Here is a 7,841-nt window from a genome sequence, read left to right on the forward strand (position 1 = left end):
AACTTATAATTGCTTAAACTTAACCAATGTATCTAGCAACAGTAATTGTGATTGTAATTCGTTATCATTAGTTGTTAAATGAATGTTATGTACTGTTTATCTAAAAGGGGAGGAATTGTTGTGTATGTACCTTTAAGAGAATAACTAGTCTCAGACTGCAGTACCGGCAGTGACCACCCCTGTATAAAAGGCGCTAGAGAGCCTCTGTTGTTTTAGTTTTGTTATGCCTTTCACCAGTAAAGTTCTGTTTGTTTTCTCTCCTGCTAGTCGGTGTCTCAATCATTCACGAACTTAACAGATACCAGTGTGTCTCATTTAACATAGTGATACCAGTGTGCAACATTTAACATAGTGATACCAGTGTGTCTCATGAAGGAGCAGCGCTCCGAAAGCTTGTGATTTCAAATAAAGCTGTTGGACTATAACCTGGTGTTGTGTGACTTCCTACATTTGTCCAACCCAGTCCAACACCGGCAACTCCACATCATGGCTATCATTTAACATAGTGATACCAGTGTGTGTCATTTAACATAGTGATACCAGTGTGTGTCATTTAACATAGTGATACCAGTGTGCCTCATTTATCATAGTCAGACCAGTGTGCCTCATTTATCATAGTGTGGAGATGCCGGAGTTGGACTGGGGTGGACAAATGTAAGAAGTCACACAACACCAGGTTATAGTCCAACAGCTTTATTTGAAATCACAAGCTTTCGGAGCGCTGCTCCTTCTTCAGGAAGTGGAGAAATGCATAAAGACACAACTTATATAGTCAGAGAATCATGTCAGATGTTTACAGGTAACCTTTCCAACTGCCATTTATCACACCTCGGCAGAGAGATAATCACAGCAGTCATTTATCATAGTGAGACCAGTGTGCCTCATTTATCATAGTGAGACCAGTGTGCCTCATTTATCATAGTGAGACCAGTGTGCCTCATTTAACATAGTGATACCAGTGTGCAACATTTAACATAGTGATACAAGTGTGCAACTTTTAACATAGTGATTCCAGTGTGCAACTTTTAACATAGTGATACCAGTGTGCCTCATTTATCATAGTGATACCAGTGTGCCTCATTTAACATAGTGATACCAGTGTGTCTCATTTAACATAGTGATATCAGTGTGCAACTTTTAACATAGTGATACCAGTGTGCCTCATTTAACATAGTGATACCAGTGTGCAACATTTAACATAGTGATACAAGTGTGCAACTTTTAACATAGTGATTCCAGTGTGCAACTTTTAACATAGTGATACCAGTGTGCCTCATTTATCATAGTGATACCAGTGTGTCTCATTTAACATAGTGATACCAGTGTGTCTCATTTAACATAGTGATACCAGTGTGCAACTTTTAACATAGTGATACCAGTGTGCCTCATTTAACATAGTGATACCAGTGTGCAACATTTAACATAGTGATACAAGTGTGCAACTTTTAACATAGTGATACCAGTGTGCCTCATTTAACATAGTGATACCAGTGTGCCTCATTTAACATAGTGATACCAGTGTGCAACATTTAACAGTGATACAAGTGTGCAACTTTTAACATAATGATACCAGTGTGCACAATTTATCATAATGGTACACCAGTGTGCCTCATTTAACATAGTGATACCAGTGTGTCTCATTTAACATAGTGATACCAGTGTGCAACATTTAACATAGTGATACAAGTGTGCAACTTTTAACATAGTGGTTCCAGTGTGCAACTTTTAACATAGTGATACCAGTGTGCCTCATTTAACATAGTGATACCAGTGTGCAACATTTAACATAGTGATACAAGTGTGCAACTTTTAACATAGTGATTCCAGTGTGCAACTTTTAACATAGTGATACCAGTGTGCCTCATTTATCATAGTGATACCAGTGTGTCTCATTTAACATAGTGATACCAGTGTGTCTCATTTAACATAGTGATACCAGTGTGCAACATTTAACATAGTGATACCAGTGTGCCTCATTTAACATAGTGATACCAGTGTGCAACATTTAACATAGTGATACAAGTGTGCAACTTTTAACATCGTGATACCAGTGTGCCTCATTTAACATAGTGATACCAGTGTGCCTCATTTAACATAGTGATACCAGTGTGCAACATTTAACAGTGATACAAGTGTGCAACTTTTAACATAATGATACCAGTGTGCACAATTTATCATAATGGTACCTCAGTTCTGAATTTTAGATTTTACCCTTCACCTCAATCCAAAAAGCTCTTCTCCAGGTTTAATAAGTTGTTAAATCTATCCCAGTGTTTCTTTCTCAACTTGTTGAAATGTGACTCCTACCCCCCCCCTCTCTTTCGCGTCTCTTGAAGTCACTAACCCACGTTACATTGCTTTTGATGGTCCTCTGCTCCTTCAGCTGAGCTTGATCCTCCTCTCATCCAGCATCCAAACACATGTCCATTCCAGCTGGGGCCAACACCTAGCAGTTGTTTGAGACACGTTAGCTGATTATTTTGCCCTCCCTAGCCTAGGAAACACGGAAACCAATTGCAGTAACTCCAATCTTACCCTAGCCTGCAATCTGCAAGCTGGGCAAAGACAAGAAATTGAAATGGGGGCTTTTATGTTTCACTTGGCTGTGCATTGCATTTACTGCCGAGGCCCTGGATGAGTCAGATAAATGTGTTTTTGATGAGAGTGTTTTTTTTCCAAATGCTAATCTGTCAAAAGGAGATTGCTTGACACATTGATGGGGCAGTCAATTACACCTAAGTGTTTTCAAACATTGCGACTGCTTTTATATTGGTCTGTGTCAGCATGCGGGCAGGAATGGTGAGGCAGATGGACGGGCTCCTTGCGTTTCTGACAACCTGTGTAGATAGCGCAATGTGACCTTTCATACGAGTCAACATTAGATTGGAGACTTAAGCCTTTTAAAATCTATTGTTATTCACATCAAGCATCATAGCCTGAAAAGTGAAGAGATCAGTTTTATGATTGAAGAGGAAACTTCTTTTATTTCGATGTGAATTATTGCCATCACAAATAAGAATTTCTACGCTTGTTATTTCCATGCTTCAAAACTTACTCAGACTTACTACAGATAGAGAGAGGTAGAAATAATCATTTATGGGATCATAAATGATGCTTCCACATTTCCCCAACTGTATAGAATTTTTCCGCAGGGGATGAAAGACCGGGAGGGAAATGAGAGACAGGCAGAGATTCATAGACACTAACTGAGCAAGACACACGTGCATAGACATCTTCTTCTTCTTAGGCAGTCCCTCGGAACCGAGGATGACTTGCTTCCACACTAAAAATGAGTTCTCAGGTGACTGATGAGTCCAATGCGGGACCTACAGTCTCTGTCGCAGGTGGGGCAGACGGTGGTTGAAGGGGCAGGTGGGTGGGGTGCTTGGGTTGACGTGCGCTCCTTGTGTTGCCTGTGCTTGGCTTCCGCTTGCTCCCCGGCGAAGAGACTCGAGGTGTTCGGCAGCCTTCCCGGATGCTTCTCCTCCACTATGTGCGGTCTTGGGCCAGGGATTCCCAGGTGTCAGTGGGGATGTTACATTTTTTCAAGGAGGCTTTGAGGGTGTCCTTGAAGCATTTCCTCTGCCCACCTGGGGCTCTCCTGCCGTGCTGGAGCTCCGAGTAGAGCGCTTGTTTTGGGAGTCTCGTATCGGGCATGCGGACAACGTGACCCGTCCATGGGAGCTGATTGAGCGTGGTCAGAGCTTTGATGCTGGGGATGTTGGCCTGAGCAAGAACACTGACGTTGGTGCGCCTATCCTGCCAATGGATTTGCAGGATCTTGCGGAGGCAGCGTTGGTGGTACCTCTCCAGTGCTTTGAGCTGCCTGCTGTACATGGTCCATGTCTCTGAGGCATACAGCAGGGCGGGTATCGCTGCTGCTCTGTAGACCATGAGCTTAGTGCCGGGTTTGAGGTCCTGGTCTTCAAACGCTCTCTTCCTCAGGCGACTGAAGGCTGCACTGGCACACTGAAGGTGGTGTTGGACTTCGTCATCGACGTCTGCCGTTGTTGACAGTAGGCTCCCGAGGTATGAAAAGTGGCCCACGTTGTCCAAGGCCTTGTCGTGGATTTTGATAATCGGGGGGCAGTACTGTGTGCCGGGGGCAGGTTGGTAGAGGACCTTTGTCTTACGGATGTTTAGTCTAATGCAAAGACATAAGCACTTGCACACAGACTCACATGTACATGTGTATACCTGTACAGATACACACAAATACAGAGACACACGCAGGTACACACACACACACATTGTTTCCTTTTTTCTGGAATGCTGGAAATGGAGCATCCTGACAGAATGTTGGCCTAGAAGTTCATCTTGGGCGGTGGCGCAAAAAACGGGTGCTATTGGATTGGCCGCCCGTCCTACGCAGCGCTTGATATTTAGCTCCATCGGGCACTGTGTATAACGGGCGACGGGCGGCCAATCCGCTACCGCCCATGACGAATTTCTTGGCCGTCTACATAGTGTCCGAATGAGAAATTGAGAACCATATTGAAGTACTTTAAAACGGTTGCTTTGAAATGGTTTTCCTTTTCGCAGGGTGAGAAACCGCGCTATGATCCACCTCCAGCCATGATCTCATTAAATGGTGGAGCAGGCTCGAGGGGCCGAATGGCCTACTCCTGCTCCTATCTTCTATGAATGCTAATAATACTGAGAGGTAAGGAACTTCGCCTGACATCTGACCACATTCTTCTTCAGTAACATAATTTCATCGCAGATCATATGGCCCGTGAAGACTCTTATGCAGTTTCTCCAGGTTTGCATTGCTGAAGAGGCAGAGAAAATGTTCATTAACGTGTGAGTTTTACAGGAGGCGGATCATAACGCTGCTTCGCACCCTGCGAACTGGAAAACCATTTCAAGGCAACCGTTGTAAAGTACTTCAATATGGTTCTCAATTTCTTCGAACTCTGGGATTGTTTCAGGGGGAAGATGCATTTGTATTTTGTCCATCTGGTACAAACTGTACCGGTAACTGACTCTGAGGAGTTTCCACGTTCCATAAAGCATGATTTGCAGCATATATTGATGGTTTAAAAAAAAAACTGTCAAGTACTCACTCTGCCCGTCTGGGAATGGGGGTGGGGAAGTAGGGATACCGTGCGAGATGTTCTCCGGCAAAGTTTCTGCTCCTGACCAGCCCAGATCTGCTGTGTGAAGATGGGAAAGTGGAACCCACTTAATGCTCCAGTAACATGGGGAAAACATTTTAAATGAATGACAGTATGGCAGGAAAGTGACTGATGTTGCATGTGTGCATATTTTGGAATGTATACGGTCAGCAGAGTGTCTCAATGTGAGAACCTTTCATGGTCAAACACAATAAACTGCTAACGAAGCGAATGCTCGGCGGGTCAGGCAGCCTCTGTTAACTCCGGCTCTCTCCCTCTCTCTCTACAGCCGCTGCCTGACCCGCTGAGTGTTTCCAGCCTCTTCTGGTTTTTAGCTCAGGTTCCCAGCATCCGCAGTATTTTGCTGCTGTGATCACGAAGAGCACCGATTTTTGGTGCGGCTGTAAACTGGCACCAGGCATCTGATTCTAGCGGAAGTTTAGCAGCTTTTATAGCTGCAGTCTTTTAAAATTCGCCGGATTATTATAATAATAAAAACAAATCTATCCGTTTCCTTCAGGTTGCAATGTCAGGCTGATAGCAAAATACTGCAGATGTTGGAAATCCGAAATAACAACAGAAAATGCTGGAAAAACTCAGCAAGTCAGGCAACATCCGTGGAGAGAAATTTGAGTTGACGTTTCGGGTTTGACCCTTCTTCAAAACTGGAGAGAAAAGGAACTAGATCGAAGGCAGGGCAATGTCAGGCTGGTGTGCTGCGGTCCGGCGCCACTTCGAAACCGCGACACGCTCACATCTGCCTCAGTAGAACCTCGGTCTTTATTCGCAGATTTTCTCAGTCACAGCTACTTTTGGGATGATTTCATTTTTTTCCAAACATTTATTTGCCCTTTTCTAAAGGAAAGACCGGTATAAAACAAGAAAATCTGCCCATTTGCTACCTTGTATCAGTGAAACACTCCCGGGTGCAATACTTTGCTTTGAATTTCTCAGCTTAAGTCCGTGTGATATTCGACAAGCCAGAGAGAGAGAGAGAGATGTGTATTAGGAAGTGACTTGAGTAATTTCCCTGTGAATAGATTCATCCTACTCCTGCAACTGGTGTGTGATCTGCAGGTTAACCGGGCATTTTCCTTGCTTGTCAAGAAACGGCGCATGAGCCCCAGGGGTTTCTAAGTGCTATAAGTGCTGGAAAGGGCATGTGAGTGTGGGACACACACGATCCGAAGGAAGGGGTGGAAGCGGCGCATGTGCTACCCCGCCCTCCCATTCAGATACCAGTGCGGCTCAATTGGCAGCAGGCTTGTTTTGTGTTTAACAGCCTTCGGCTGCTTTTTACCGGGATTGCCGGGCTGGTTTCTCGCAAAAATACCAGTCGTGCCTTTTGAGCCCAGAGATCAGCCGCTAATCCTCGACATCTTTCTGTGCACCAGGCTGGCCTCAGCATGTCCACAGCTTTCAGTGTTGACGTGTGCTCTTTCCTGAAAACATGTTAGCCAGTCTTTCACTGCGCTGAAGCGGAAGATTTTGACTTTGGAGCCCGACCCAGGAGTTTATTGAGGCATGGAGTCACCCACCAAGGAAATCGAAGAGTTTGAGAGCAACTCTCTGAAATACCTGCACCGGAGCAAATTGAGAAAATATGGCTGCGGCTCAGGGGGCTGTAAGTACATCGTGACATGTCTTTCCCATTCTGGTCCATCCTTTACATCCCCCAAATTTAACATTATCAGCAACAGAATACAGGTATTGGTTATATGTAACGTGTGTGTAGTCTTCAGTAAAGAATAAACCTGCTGCTGCTCTCTACTTTTTTAATACTTTCCCCACTTCTCGAGCGGTTTGTGCTCAGTGCTTTCTGATCAGTGCATTAACACTGCACCGGATTGGCGGAGTCTCGGAGAGCGGCCACCTGTTCCCCGCAATCCTCACTTGTTTTGATGCTGGAACTGCGGGGACATTTCCAAATGGTCCGAAGCGCGGTGCTGATTATTGCTATTCAACGGGGAATGGAAACTCTGCCCTCTCCCTCCTCCCCCTCCCTCTCCCTCTCTCCCCCTCCCTCTCCCTCTACCTCCCTCCCTCCCTCCTCTCCCTCCCTCAATCCCTCTCTCCCTCTACCTCCCTCCTCTCCCCCTCCTCTCCCCCTCTCCCTCCCTCTCCCCCTCTCCCTCCCTCGATCCCTCTATCAATCCCTCTCTCCCTCTACCTCCCTCCCTCCCTCTCCCCCGTCCCCCCTCCTCCCTCCCCCTCCCTCCTCTCCCTCCCTCCTCTCCCTCTCCTCCTCTCCCTCTCCCCTCCCTCCCTCTCCCTCCCTCTCCCTCCTCTCCCTCTCCCTCTTCCTCTCCCTCTCCCTCTCCCTCCCTCCTCTCCCCCTCCTCCCCCTCCCTCCCTCTCCCCCTCCCCCCTCTCCCTCCCCCCCTCTCCCCCTCTCCCTCCCTCCTCCTCCTCCCCCCCCTCTCCCTCCCCCCCTCTCCCTCCCTCCTCTCCCTCCCTCCTCTCCCCTCCCCCCTCTCCCTCCCTCCTCTCCCTCCCCCTCTCCCTCCCTCTTCTCCCTCCCCCTCTCCCTCCCTCCTCTCCCTCTCCCATCTCCCTCCCTCCTCTCCCTCTCCCTCCTCTCCCCCTCCCTCCCTCCCTCTCCTCTCCCTCCCTCCCTCCCTCCCTCTCCCTCCCCCTTCCTCTCTCCCCCTCCCTCCCTATCTCCCCCTCCCTCCCTCTCTCCCCCTCCCTCCCTATCTCCCCCTCCCCCTCCTCCCTATCTCC

This window comes from Somniosus microcephalus, chromosome 7 (genome assembly GCF_052327205.1).
Source record: "Somniosus microcephalus isolate GS21.2 chromosome 7, FLI_Smic_1.0, whole genome shotgun sequence".
NCBI lineage: Eukaryota > Metazoa > Chordata > Chondrichthyes > Squaliformes > Somniosidae > Somniosus > Somniosus microcephalus.